The 15,796-nt window shown below is 35.1% G+C and overlaps 1 non-coding gene across 1 annotated transcript; it reads left to right on the top strand.

Annotated features, from left to right (window-relative positions):
* Positions 1-9,335: 9,335 nt before the first annotated feature.
* Positions 9,336-9,442, top strand: LOC139874106 (small nucleolar RNA R71). The gene has a single exon (XR_011767811.1). It is a non-coding gene; the product is annotated as a small nucleolar RNA R71 (small nucleolar RNA).
* Positions 9,443-15,796: the final 6,354 nt, after the last annotated feature.

The following is a 15,796-nucleotide window of genomic DNA, read 5'->3' as shown; positions in this document are numbered from 1 at the left end:
TTGGTTATAGTCATACCAGTTAAAGGGTGGTCGGATGTCGGGGTTGTGTGGCGGAAAATGAGCAGGTCGAGTAGGCACGTAATTATTTGGTACCTGATATGATAGCTGGCTCATGATTTGGTGCTGATGAACTAACCAGCTATCGTGTTGGCCTCGCCTATAATCCTCGTATGCTCGGAGTTCCACTGCTCGTACATACTATGTCTGGCCGCGCTCGTCATTGCTTCCTCATCTATACGAACGTGGACGTCAAGAATAGCATCTCGAAAGACATCCCTAATGTCTTCCGCTTCCTCTATTTCCTCGTCTGAGCCTCTCTCTACCTGAGGATGATTACCTTCATAGGGCAATGCCTGGTTGCGTCTACTCTTCAATACCTTAGCACCTACATAAACCCGCAATCCTATGGTCTCATCCTGTTCTCTACAAATCTGTAATGGACCCCCTTGGTTCCTATCAAAACCTAAATACTCTCCAATGAGAGTAACAAAAATACCTCCTCCTATTATACTCCCGTCCTGCATTCCTTCTACCATTTTCGATAAATGAAAACCAACACAGTAAGGGATATTAACAAAGCTTCTCGGGTCTCGAATACACTTTAGGTAAAATAAATCATGTAAGGTCATTTTCTCCTTATTGTGACCTCTCTGTGTAATCGAGTCAGCCAAAAATCTATGAATTACACGAAGTTCGGCTTTGTTAATATGTAAGTAGGAGTGTTTTCCTCCTAGTGTAAAAACATTATAGTTTGACATACGCCTCCAAACGGCGTTCGCGTCAAAGTTCCTATCTACCCTTTCACCACGATAAATCAAACTCATACAATCGGGTAGTAGCAATTCACTAGGAGTGTAAATCTGTAATGCCCTGGCCATGTCCATCATGGACATCCTGTACATCCTACCGCCAAGGATAAATCTAAGAAAACTTCTATCATCTAACCTATCTACATCTACATTTAACGCTATAGTACTCATCAGCTCAACACACCATTCCTTATATACAGGTCTACGAATGGTGAAAAGACGTTCCCAATCTGTAAAAGAAGAACTGCCATACCTTTGAATCAAATGCTGTCTAACACGGTCAGCTAGATGGACCGTTTCCAAAGGATTCCAATCAATTACCCTCGGCACCTCTACCTCTTTTGTTACTAAATTGAATTTATTACTTTGATATGATGGGTAATCTCTCCATCGTCTATCGAATCTCAAATTAAGATGCAATGTGTGTTCCGGAATTGTTGGGTATTCTACAGGTGGATGTGGTGGAAATACTATGAATTCATTAGGTAACTGTAGTGGATCATAATAAGGTACATGTTGATCAGGCTGATGTTGTTGTTCCTGTTGTGGTACTTGTTCGGGTTCTAGCTCGTATTGCATTTCTGGTTCTGGTTCTGGTTCTGGTGCTGGAGCAGGTCGTCTAGATGATGATGATCCTGAACCTCCAGTATCGGCTCTCTGCAAAACACATTAAACACAAAATTTGTGCATCCAAATATGCATTAGTGTTAGCAAAATAACAACTTAAATTAACCACAATAACATGTTAAATCAAAATTAAACTTATACACATTTTCACATTTTTTTACAATTCTATACTTTTTCAAATAAGCACATATGAAAATGTAAACAAAGTTCATAAGCATTTAACTCAAGTCAAAATAGTCATTACTAACAATTAAACAAGTCTCAAATGGCAAATTTATCAAATTAATCAAGTTCATGAATTTTCGCCTAAAAAGTCCACTTTAATCTTTAAAAATCATGTTTAGGATCAATGTTTGGATCATTTAACTACCTAAACATGTTACACTACTCAATTAAGCAATAATTCATGACAAAAATCGGCCATAACCTGTTTATATCAAAAAGCCCCAAATTGCTCAAGAACACAAACCCTAGATTTCTAAAATTTTTGAAGTTTTTGGCTTCAAATCATGTTAAATAGCATCAATCTAGGTTATACATGCATAAAATACTAACAATTTAACACTAATTACACTAGAAATCAACAAAATTGCATTAGGTAAAATATTGGTAATTATCACAAAAACTAGGAATTTATAGAGTTTAGGGGTGTAATTTTTACCTTCTTTGAAAAGCTTCTGAACAATTTCATGATTATAGCGAGAAATTTGACGAATTACGGTGAAAATTTGTGAATTTTAGAGAGGATTTGAGTGTATTTTCGGGTATGTGTGTGTGTTGTGGAGAAAGAACAGAACAGGCGACTGCCTTATGTTTCTGAGCTGATTTCCAGCTCCATGCGATCGCATGGAGTTGGAGTTTAAATCCCATGCGATCGCATGGGTATCCGGGAACAGTACTTTGGCCTTTTTTTTTAAACCTTATACTTAATAAAACATAAAATTAATAAAATTTTAAAAATTTGTTTCTTTTTAGGATGAGGGCGTTTCGGATCGTTGTCCTAGTCCGTCCCTCGACAAAAATTTTAAAATTTGTCACTTTTTAATCGCGGTTTTAAAAGTAAAGATTTTTGGGTTTTTTAATATTTTTGGCATACTTTAATTCAATAAGATTAAAAATAATGATAATAAAAGTTCTCGTCCCTCCCTTGGGTAGAGCAATTTCGGTTCAACGACCTAGTCTTCAACTCACGACGAATTTTAAAGATCATATTTTTAACTTAATGAAATAAAATAAATTTTTTTTTTATAACCACACCAAACTTAAATTTAAGATGCATAAAATTAAAATTTCATATTAAAAATTCACACCAAACTTAAATTATATTTTTGTTTTCATACAAACTTATATTAAAATATTAATTTTTCAAATATTTACAATTTTAAATATATATATTAATTTTAACAAGTTTACAATATTATTTTAATATTAATTTTAAAAACAAAGTAAAAATAAAATTAAAAATCTTTTTGGTCTTTTATCCCACTTTAATCAATCAAATATTATCAAAAATATACGCCCCTCTTTTCGGTAAAGTAATTTCGGTTCAACGACCTAATTTAACTCATGACGAATTTTTGAAATATTTTGGGTTGATTGATTAAAGATATTTATACCTTAAGAATAAACGGTAAATTTCGCAGTGATGTAATAAATTTTTGTATGATATCAATAATTTCGGTCGCAAGACCTAATTTTATTGAATACCAATTTAATACTTTATAGCGATTAAATTAGCGTTTATTATTAAAAGGTTAAAAATAAAAATAAAAATAAAAATGAAAACTGTACAAACTTACATGTGAAATATATTTCTTAGTGATATGCTCTAGCCCACTCATAAGATAGTCGGACTAATTGATTTTCCATGGCTACATAGGCGTAACCTCGAGCATTCAGTGTTTTTTCTTCTAAACATATGAACGGTCCGTCTCTGCATAGAGTAACAAATTCGGTATTTGAATAGGTTTGATTATTTGAACATTTACCTTCGTGTGACCATTTTCCGCATTTGTGACATCTTTCAAGGTGTCGTGCTCTTCTTTTCGCTGCGAATTTTGATTTTCCTTTACCAAATTGTAACTTATTATTTTTGCATCTGGATTCTTTTCTTACTCCATCCAATTTGCCTCTGATTAATGATACTATTTCACTTGGAAGTGTGTCATTATTATGTTTAGTGATCAAAGCGTGTAGCATTAGACCATGGTTTAATTCACAGGAAGTCTTCATCTCGTAAAACCTAAAAAAAATAAAAATTCAGAATGGGGGGAGAAGACTAGTTCTTTAGGGTCTGCTAGGGAAAGACCATTCGGGTTCCATTTTCGAGAACTACACGAAAACAGAAAATCTAACTCTAACAGAAATACATATTATCCTTAAAAGACTTGATTCTCCCCACACTTAGTTAGCTGTTGTGTTGAAATTGTGATTAACTTCATTGTCAACTTCCATCGGACTATCTATGTAATGTTTAACTCTGTGACCATTAACCTTAAATTCAATCCCATTTGAATTTATTAATTCTACTGTTCCGTACGGGAAAACTCTTTTGACTATGAATGGTCCAGACCATCTTGATTTCAATTTTCCAGGAAATAGCTTGAATCGTGAATTGAAAAGAAGAACTCTGTCTCCTTCTTTAAATTCTTTTGAACTTCTGATTCTTTTATCATGCCATTTCTTCGTTCTTTCTTTATAGATTAACGAATTTTCGTATGCTTCATGTCTTAATTCTTCTAATTCGTTTAGTTGACTTAATCGTAGACGTCCAGCTTCATGTAAATCAAGATTACATTTCTTCAAAGCCCAGAATGCTTTGTGTTCAATTTCTACTGGAAGATGACATGCTTTTCCGTAAACGAGTTTAAAAGGTGTGGTTCCATTTGGAGTTTTGTAGGCTGTTCTAAAAGCCCAGAGTGCATCCTCCAATTTAATGGACCATTCCTTCAGATTTGATCCTACGGTTTTCTCTAGAATACGTTTTAATGCTCGGTTGGTATTTTCAACTTGTCCACTTATCTGTGGATGATAAGCAGTGGAGATTTTATGAGTTACTCCATATCTTTTAAGAACTTTCTCAAGTTGATTATTACATAAATGAGTTCCCCGATCACTTATTAAAGCTTTCGGTGTTCCGAACCTTGCAAAAAGACGTTTTAAAAAGTTGACTACAACTCGTGCATCGTTAGTCGGGAGAGCTTGTGCTTTCGCCCATTTAGATACATAATCAATGGCAACGAGAATATAGAGATTATTATGAGATTTTGGAAATGGACCCATAAAGTCAATACCCCAAATGTCAAATACTTCACATACTTGAATGACATTTTGTGGCATTTCATCACGTTGACTTATTTTTCCTGCCCTTTGACAAGTATCACAGGATTTGCAAAGAAGGTGTGCGTCTTTGTAAATTGTAGGCCAATAGAATCCAGCATCGTAAACTTTTCTTGCTGTTAGTTGAGGCCCATAATGCCCTCCTGTTGGTCCTGTGTGACAATGGTTTAAAATTTTACTAGCTTCATCTCCGAATACACATCGGCGTATTATTTCATCTGGACAACTTTTAAACAAATGTGGATCTTCCCAGAAATAGTGTTTTATATCACTAAAGAATTTCTTTCGTTTTTGGTACGACAATCCTTTTTCAAGGAATCCACATACTAAGTTGTTTGCATAGTCTGCAAACCATGGAATTTCATTATAATCTATCTTCAATAGATATTCATCAGGAAAGTTGTCTTGTATGGCCGATTCATTTAGAACTTCTAATTCGGAATTTTCAAGACGAGAAAGATGATCAGCGGCGAGATTTTCTGCTCATCTTTTTTCTCGGATTTCAATATCAAACTCTTGTAGGAGTAAGATCCAACGGATTAATCGTGGTTTAGCATCTTGTTTCGAAAATAGGTATCTAAGAGCAGAATGGTCAGTATAGACCACCGTTTTAGCTAGAACGAGATATGAACGAAATTTGTCAAAAGCAAAGACAATAGCAAGGAGTTCTTTGTCAGTAGTTGTGTAATTCGTTTGTGCTCCTTGTAACGTCTTACTAGCATAATAAATAGGTTGAAATTGTTTTTTAATCCTTTGTCCTAAAACGGCTCCCATTGCAAAATCACTTGCATCGCACATAAGTTCAAATGGTAGATTCCAATTTGGTGTTATCATGATCGGCGTATTAGTGAGTTTTTCTTTAAGAATATTAAAAGATTTGATACATTCATCTGAAAAGATGAATGGAGCATCCTTTTCTAGGAGTTTATTCATAGGAGTGGCAATTTTAGAAAAATCTTTTATGAAACATCGGTAAAAACTGGTATGCCCTAGAAAACTCCTAACTCCTCTAACATTGGTGGGATGTGGAAGTTTAGCAATTACATCTACTTTAGCTCTATTTACTTCAATTCCTTCCTTTGAAATTTTATGTCCAAGAACGATGCCTTCTTTAACCATGAAATGGCATTTTTCCCAATTAAGAACTATATTTGATTGTTCACATCTAATAAGCATTCGTTCAAGATTAACTAGACATGATTCAAAAGTATCACCGAAGACTGAAAAGTCATCCATGAAAACTTCCATGCATTCTTCTATCATGTCGTGAAAAATCGCCATCAAGCACCTTTGAAAGGTTGCAGGGGCGTTGCAAAGTCCAAATGGCATGCGTTTATAAGCAAAAGTACCATAAGGGCACGTGAACGTGGTTTTTTCTTGGTCCTCGGGTGCTATTGAAATTTGAAAATATTCGAAAAAACCATCAAGAAAATAATAGTAACTATTTCCGGCTAATCTTTCCAACATTTGATCAATGAAAGGTAAGGGAAAGTGATCTTTTCTGGTGGCGTCATTTAATTTTCTATAATCCATCCATACACGCCATCCTGTTATAGTCCTAGTCGGAATAAGCTCATTTTTCTCATTTGTGATGACAGTCATGCCACCCTTCTTAGGAACACATTGAACTGGGCTTACCCATGGACTATCAGAAATTGAATAAATTAAACCTGCATCTAGCAGTTTAATAATTTCTTTCTTAACAACATTTTGCATATTAGGATTTAGTCTTCGTTGGCGTTGCACATACTTTTTATGACCTTCTTCCATAAGGATTTTATGTGTGCAATACGAAGGACTTATTCCTTTAATATCATGAATCTTCCATGCAATAGCTGGTTTATGAGCTTTTAACATAGAAATGAGTTGAGATTTTTCATTTTCAGTAAGAGAAGACGATATTATTATAGGTAATTCAGATTCACCATGTAAATAAGCATATTCCAAATGATTTGGAAGTGGCTTTAACTCTAATGTCGGTGGTTCTTCTATCGATGATTTATATCGATATCTGTCTTCTTCTTTTAGCATTTGAATTTCTTCTGTTGTTGGTTCATATCCATTAGCCATAAGTGTAGCTAACATTTCAGTTTCATCAATTGGTTCAGTTCCTTCTCCTAAAGAACATTCTCCTGTTCCTTGTAATTCTGGAAATTCTTCTAACAATTCTGCATGTGATTCTATAGTTTGAATATAATAACATGTATCATATGCAGATTGCGGTTGTTGCATTGCTCTATCAACTGAAAAGGTAACACTCTCGTCCTCTATACTTAGGGTCAATTTCTTACCAAACACGTCTGTCATTGCTTTAGCCGTGTTTAAGAATGGTCTTCCTAATATGAGAGGAACTTGAGAATCTTCTTTCATGTCCAGAACAACAAAATCTACTGGAAATACTAAAGTACCAACTTTAACTAGCATGTTCTCCATTATCCCTCTAGGATATTTTACTGATCTATCGGCTAGTTGTATGCTTATTCGTGTTGGTTTCAATTCTCCAAGGTCTAGTTTAGCGTATAGTGAATACGGCATTAAATTTATACTAGCACCTAAGTCTGCCAATGCTTCTATTGAACTAAGACTACCCAGAAAACATGGAATTGTGAAACTTTCTGGATCAGATAGTTTTTCTGGTATCTTATTCAACAGCACTGCTGAACAATTAGCATTCATAGTAACAGCCGAGAGTTCTTCCATTTTCTTTCTATTCGAGATTAGATCTTTCAGAAATTTAGCATATCTAGGCATTCCTGAAATCACATCAATTAAAGGAAGATTTACATTTATCTGTTTAAACATATCCAAGAATTTGGATTGCTCGGCTTCAAGTCTTTCTTTTCTCATTTTACTTGGGTAAGGAAGTGGTGGTTGGTATGATTTAACATAAGGTTTAGCCTTAACTGTGTTATCTTCATTAACCTTTTCAACTACTGGTTCTGTTTCCTTATCTTGTTCAGGTTGTGGTTCTTGTGGAGTAGGAATAGTTTCATCAGAAATTATAGGTATTTCAGGTGGTTTAAGTGTAATACCACTTTTTGTGGTAATGGCTTTAGCTGTTTCATTCCGGGGGTTAGCATTTGTATCACTAGGTAGACTTCCCGGTTTTCTTTCACCTATTAACCTTGCTAGGTTACTTACTTCTTGTTCCAGATTTTGAATAGAAGCTTGTTGATTTCTAAATGCTTGAGCATTTTGTTCATTGGTTTGTTTCTGAGATGTGAAAAACTGTGTTTGAGATTCAACTAGCTTCGTTATCATATCTTCTAAATTTGGCTTTTTATCATCGGTTTGTGGTGGTTTGTTTTGAAAATTAGGTCTTTGCTGATTGTAAGTATTATTGGATACTTGTTGATTTCTAGGTCCTTGTTGGTTGTTGTATGGAACATTTCGATTATAATTTTGGTTTTGATTGTAAATTGGTCTTGGCGGTTGATAATTATTCTGATAATTATTTCCAGGCCTTTGGTTTAGATATGAAACATTCTCCCTTTGTTCCATTGTTAGTTCAATACTGAGACAATCTTTTGTCAAATGTGGTCCTCCACACTGCTCACAATTAATTCGTATTGAGTGAATATCTTTAGTCATCTTTTCCATTCGTCTCTCGACAGCATCTATCTTTGCAGAAATGGAATCTAAGTCATGGCTAGAATCGACTCTAGCTGCTTTAGATGATCTAACGATATCTTTTTCTTGGTGCCACTCATGTGAGTGGGAAGCAGTGTTATCAATAATTTTATAAGCGTCAGTTTCTGTTTTCTTCATAATGGAACCACCAGCTGCTATGTCTATGTCTTTCCTGTAACACCCCAGGTAAAACGTTCCCCGTAGCATGATATTGTCCGCTTTGCAGAGATAGGGACGTACCCTTGTCTCCCCCGTAGGTTGCTCACGGATTTTTTCTTGGCGACCAAACACGACGAGCACTTTCCCAGGAGGTCACCCATCCTGGTAGTGCTCTCGCCTGAGCACGCTTAACTGCAGAGTTCTCATGGGATCTGCTGCGCTTGTGGTCCCAAAACGCGTCATGCTAGGAAAGGTCTCCACACCCTTATAAGGCATGCTTCGTTCCCCTCTCCAACCGATGTGGGACGGATGTAACACGGATGTTACAATCCTCCCCCCTAATGGGACACAGCGTCCTCGCTGTGCACGTTTGGTCCGGGGCCTGGCTCTGATACCATTCTGTAACACCCCAGGTAAAACGTTCCCCGTAGCATGATATTGTCCGCTTTGCAGAGATAGGGACGTACCCTTGTCTCCCCCGTAGGTTGCTCACGGATTTTTCTTGGCGACCAAACACGATGAGCACTTTCCCAGGAGGTCACCCATCCTGGTAGTGCTCTCGCCTGAGCACGCTTAACTGCAGAGTTCTCATGGGATCTGCTGCGCTTGTGGTCCCAAAACGCGTCATGCTAGGAAAGGTCTCCACACCCTTATAAGGCATGCTTCGTTCCCCTCTCCAACCGATGTGGGACGGATGTAACACGGATGTTACATTTCCTTGTAGTGATGTCGCATCCTTGGTAGAATATTTGTACTATTTGACAAGTGTCTAAACCATGTTGCGGACATCCTCTCAATAACTTTCCAAATCTTGTCCATGCCTCATATATAGTTTCATTTGGCTTCTGTGTGAACGTAACAATTTCTCCTTGAAGTCTTACGGCTTTAGATGCCGGAAAGAATTGTTTAAGAAAATTTTCAACTAAAACGTCCCATGTATCAATCGCCCCTTCAGGTAACGATTCCAACCAATCTTTGGCTTCTCCCTTTAAAGTTCAGGGAAATAACATAAGATATATCTGTTCATCCTCCACTTCTCTTATTTTAAATAGAGTGCAGATCCTATTAAAGGTACGAAGATGTTCATTTGGATCTTCCTTCGGCGCACCACTAAATTGGCATTGATTAGTCACCATGTGTAGAATTTGTCCTTTGATTTCATAATCTGGCGCATTAATGTCTGGATGAGTAATTGCGTGACCTTGGCCAGTGTGTTTAGCTCTTATTCGGTCTTCCATACTTAAAGGTTTCAGATTCTCCATAATTGAATTTGTTGAATCTGAATCACTATAGGATTCTGATTTAATGGTTGGTTCCTCAACAATCTCTGTTTGAATGATTGGTGGTTCCGGAGGAAAAATTAATGGTTCAGGATCTATGAATCGTCCCTGAATATTCTCCGGATTCTCAATTGTGAGGTCGGGTTCAAAAAATGGATTATCGGAAATTTGAATTGGAGTACTTGGTCGACTGGATGACGATTCTAAAGAAAAATCAACGGCGACAATATTTGCTAGATGTCTTGATCGAGTTACAGGTGGTGAACGCACAAAAGGTGGTGAACGTTTTGCTTGGTGCATTCACTGAATATCCTATTAGTTTTTAAAAAGAAAGAAAAATTATATAAGTTATCCAATTAATAGACTTTTCTGATTTTGCCCACGTTTCGAATAGCCAAAAGATGCAGCAGAGGGGCAGAATTCGTTTGGTCTCAATATAATTGAGTACTGTTTGGCTCCAATAACCCGGTCCACGTACAAATCTAACTATTACTACGAACCAGAAAATTTTGATGTCAATCAATTTAACCGCTTAAAATAATTTTTCGTTGAAATTTAAGAAATTTAGATAAGAAATAGAGAAAATTCTAAGTCCTAAAAACTAGAATGTCGAGAAATAAGAAAGAAAAAGAGCGCGTCGAAAAACGTCGAAAAATAAAAAGGCGAAAAATAATAGGCATTGAAAAATAAAAATAAGAAAGTAGCGCGTCGAAACTTAAAAAGGAACTAAAAACTAAGAATTAAAAGTTGCGTCTTAAAATATTAAAGCTCAAAAGAAATACTATATCCCAAATGGCAATAACTTAAAAAGATACTAAAATATAAAAACAGCGTCGCAAAATTCTAAAGCACCTAAATCTTAGTTTAAAGAAAAAGCATTTAAGGAATTTTACGGCGAAGCCTAAAAATCTAGAAATAAAAATAACTATGGCAAAAACTATGTCTTAAAACTAAATACGAACGAAAAATACAAATATTACGCTAAAACGAATAAATAAAAAATATAAAAATATACTTAAAGTTGTAAAAAGTACAATTTTTATAAAAATATTATTTTTATATTTTTTATTTAATAAAACTATTAATTTTATAAATTATTTAAACTAATTAAACTAAATAATACAAATTAAAAATAAAAACTAAAACTAAATAATAAATTAATATAACCTAATTAGGGTTAAAGTAAAAATAATATAAATAAACTCCGTAATTAATGCTGATTTAGGGCAACAGTTGGCGTGTCAGACACTCTCATGCGATCGCATGAGATTTTGCCTTCGGGCTCATGCGATCGCATGAGCTTTGTTTTTAGGCCACGGTCTGGGCTGCTAAGTACCAGGCCGAGAGTTATCTTCTTTTTTTTTTTTTCTTTCTGTTTTGCTGTTTTGATTTATATTAAAACAAAATATTTAAATAAAATTTATATTTTTACAAACTAAAATAAAAATAAAGAAACTTTATAAAACTTATATATTTAACAAACTCTTAAAAATATTTATATTTTTGTTTTTCTTTTTATATTTTCAAATATTTAAAACGTATTTTTACAAAAACCTATTTTTATAAAAGTAAACTAAAAAAATTAATAAAAATCTTTTTTTTATATATATATTAGCGTTGCGCTTCCGGCGTTTAAGCAAGAGTGTATTCCCCGGCAGCGGCGCCAAAAATACTTGATGTTATGCGAGGTGTATATGAAATAGCTTATATTTTACTAGGAAAAACTATTAAATACGATACAATTTTACACAAGATATTTATTTATTTATAGAATGGATGTACTTAAACCTTGCTACAACACTTATAGGTAGTGTACCTAATCGTACAGTAGTGTAGTTTTTAGTAAGTCCGGTTCGTTCCACAGGGAAATCTTTTAAACAAAGCTTAACGCTATATTAGTTTTACTTTATAAAAATACAAATATATATATAAGTAATATTATTAATATAAAGGGGGAGTTTTTACCGTTTAATGCCCGGTTTGTCGATTTTAAAACTTTAGTCGCAGTTAAAACCTAATGTAAAATATTAAAAATAAATACAACTTAATTTAAAGCATAAAGTAAATAATGATAATGAAATTGCGATAAATAAAATTGCGATAATTAAAATTGCGATAATTAAAAAGTGCGATAATTAGAAGTGCAATTAAATATGAAAATAAAGGAATTATGCTTATTTAAACTTCCGTAATCATGATGTTTGACGTGTTGATTTTTAGTTTATTCTCATGGGTTAATTGTCCTTTGTCCTGGATTATTTAATATGTCCGTCTGGTTTTTGTCCATAACAGTCCATCAGTCATAAATATAAAGTGCGAGTGTCCTCGTCAAATTATCCTTATACCCGAAGTCAAATATTCCAACTAATTGGGGACTTAAACTGTAACAAGGTTTTAATACTTTGTTAAATAATTACACCAGGATATCGACTGCGTGTAACCCAAGGTTTTAATATTTTGTTAACAATTATGCCAAGTGTCCTTGTACATAATTTCACCCTTGTTTTAATAAGTCTATTAACTATTAATCCATTCCCGTGTCCGGTTAAATGAACGATTATTCGACGACTTATTTGATCAACTACAAGGCTCGTCTGTTTATTCAAAGATTGACTTACGTTCCGGGTATCATCAAATGCGGGTGAAAGAAGATGATATTCCAAAGACTGCTTTCAGAACACGTTACGGTCATTACGAGTTTATGGTCATGCCGTTTGGTTTAACTAATGCACCAGCTGTGTTCATGGACCTTATGAACCGAGTGTGTGGACCATACCTTGACAAGTTTGTCATTGTTTTCATTGATGACATACTTATTTACTCAAAGAATGACCAAGAACACGGTGAACATTTGAGAAAGGTGTTAGAAGTATTGAGGAAGGAAGAATTGTACGCTAAGTTTTCAAAGTGTGCATTTTGGTTTGAAGAAGTTCAATTCCTCGGTCACATAGTGAACAAAGAAGGTATTAAGGTGGATCCGGCAAAGATAGAAACTGTTGAAAAGTGGGAAACCCCGAAAACTCCGAAACATATACGCCAGTTTTTAGGACTAGCTGGTTACTACAGAAGGTTCATCCAAGACTTTTTCAGAATAGCAAAACCCTTGACTGCATTAACGCATAAAGGGAAGAAATTTGAATGGAATGATGAACAAGAGAAAGCGTTTCAGTTATTGAAGAAAAAGCTAACTACGACACCTATATTGTCATTGCCTGAAGGGAATGATGATTTTGTGATTTATTATGACGCATCAAAGCAAGGTCTCGATTGTGTATTAATGCAACGAACGAAGGTGATTGCTTATGCGTCTAGACAATTGAAGATTCACGAACAAAATTATACGACGCATGATTTGGAATTAGGCGCGGTTGTTTTTGCATTAAAGACTTGGAGGTACTACTTATATGGGGTCAAAAGTATTATATATACCGACCACAAAAGTCTTCAACACATATTTAATCAGAAACAACTGAATATGAGGCAGCGTAGGTGGATTGAATTATTGAATGATTACGACTTTGAGATTCGTTACCACCCGGGGAAGGCAAATGTGGTAGCCGATGCCTTGAGCAGGAAGGACAGAGAACCCATTCGAGTAAAATCTATGAATATAATGATTCATAATAACCTTACTACTTAAATAAAGGAGGCGCAACAAGGAGTTTTAAAAGAGGGAAATTTAAAGGATGAAATACCCAAAGGATCGGAGAAACATCTTAATATTCGGGAAGACGGAACCCGGTATAGGGCTGAAAGGATTTGGGTACCAAAATTTGGAGATATGAGAGAAATGGTACTTAGAGAAGCTCATAAAACCAGATACTCAATACATCCTGGAATGGGGAAGATGTACAAGGATCTCAAGAAACATTTTTGGTGACCGGGTATGAAAGCCGATGTTGCTAAATACGTAGGAGAATGTTTGATGTGTTCTAAGGTCAAAGCTGAGCATCAGAAACCATCAGGTCTACTTCAACAACCCGAAATCCCGGAATGGAAATGGGAAAACATTACCATGGATTTCATCACTAAATTGCCAAGGACTGCAAATGGTTTTGATACTATTTGGGTAATAGTTGATCGTCTCACCAAATCAGCACACTTCCTGCCAATAAGAGAAGATGACAAGATGGAGAAGTTAGCACGACTGTATTTGAAGGAAGTCGTCTCCAGACATGGAATACCAATCTCTATTATCTCTGATAGGGATGGCAGATTTATTTCAAGATTCTGGCAGACATTACAGCAAGCATTAGAAACTCGTCTAGACATGAGTACTGCCTATCATCCACAAACTGATGGGCAGAGCGAAAGGACGATACAAACACTTGAAGACATGCTACGAGCATGTGTTATTGATTTCGGAAACAGTTGGGATCGACATCTACCATTAGCAGAATTTTCCTACAACAACAGATACCATTCAAGCATTGAGATGGCACCGTTTGAAGCACTTTATGGTAGAAAGTGCAGGTCTCCAATTTGTTGGAGTGAAGTGGGGGATAGACAGATTACGGGTCCGGAGATTATACAAGAAACTACCGAGAAGATCATCCAAATTCAACAACGGTTGAAAACCGCCCAAAGTCGACAAAAGAGCTACACTGACATTAAAAGAAAAGATATAGAATTTGAAATTGGAGAGATGGTCATGCTTAAAGTTGCACCTTGGAAAGGCATTGTTCGATTTGGTAAACGAGGGAAATTAAATCCAAGGTATATTGGACCATTCAAGATTATTGATCGTGTCGGACCAGTAGCTTACCGACTTGAGTTACCTCAACAACTCGCGGCTGTACATAACACTTTCCACGTCTCGAATTTGAAGAAATGTTTTGCTAAAGAAGATCTCACTATTCTGTTAGATGAAATCCAAATCAACGAAAAACTTCAATTCATCGAAGAACCCGTCGAAATAATGGATCGTGAGGTTAAAAGACTTAAGCAAAACAAGATACCAATTGTTAAGGTTCGATGGAATACTCGTAGAGGACCTGAGTTCACCTGGGAGCGTGAAGATCAGATGAAGAAGAAATACCCGCATCTATTTCCAGAAGATTCGTCAACACCTTCAACAGCTTAAAATTTCGGGACGAAATTTATTTAACGGGTAGGTACTGTAGTGACCCAAACTTTTCCATGTTTATATATATATTAATTGAGATTGATATTTACATGATTAAATGTTTCCAACATGTTAAGCAATCAAACTTGTTAAGACTTGATTAATTGAAATATGTTTCATATAGACAATTGACCACCCAAGTTGACCGGTGATTCACGAACGTTAGAACTTGTAAAAACTATATGATGACATATATATGGATATATATATAGTTAACATGATACTATGAAAAGTAAACATATCATTAATTATATTAACAATGAACTACATATGTAAAAACAAGACTACTAACTTAATGATTTTTAAACGAGACATATATGTAACGATTATCGTTGTAAAGACATTTAATGTATATATATCATATTAAGAGATATTCATACATGATAATATCATGATAATATAATAATTTAAAATCTCATTTGATATTATAAACATTGGGTTAACAACATTTAACAAGATCGTTAACCTAAAGGTTTCAAAACAACACTTACATGTAACGACTAACGATGACTTAACGACTCAGTTAAAATGTATATACATGTAGTGTTTTAATATGTATTCATACACTTTTTAAAGACTTCAATACACTTATCAAAATACTTCTACTTAACAAAAATGCTTACAATTACATCCTCGTTCAGTTTCATCAACAATTCTACTCGTATGCACCCGTATTCGTACTCGTACAATACACAGCTTTTAGATGTATGTACTATTGGTATATACACTCCAATGATCAGCTCTTAGAAGCCCATGTGAGTCACCTAACACATGTGGGAACCATCATTTGGCAACTAGCATGAAATATCTCATAAAATTACAAAAAT

Source organism: Rutidosis leptorrhynchoides, chromosome 10, assembly GCF_046630445.1.
Source record: "Rutidosis leptorrhynchoides isolate AG116_Rl617_1_P2 chromosome 10, CSIRO_AGI_Rlap_v1, whole genome shotgun sequence".
Lineage (NCBI taxonomy): Eukaryota > Viridiplantae > Streptophyta > Magnoliopsida > Asterales > Asteraceae > Rutidosis > Rutidosis leptorrhynchoides.
Note: the sequence above shows the minus strand (reverse complement) of the source record. Positions and strands in the feature narration are given on the sequence as shown.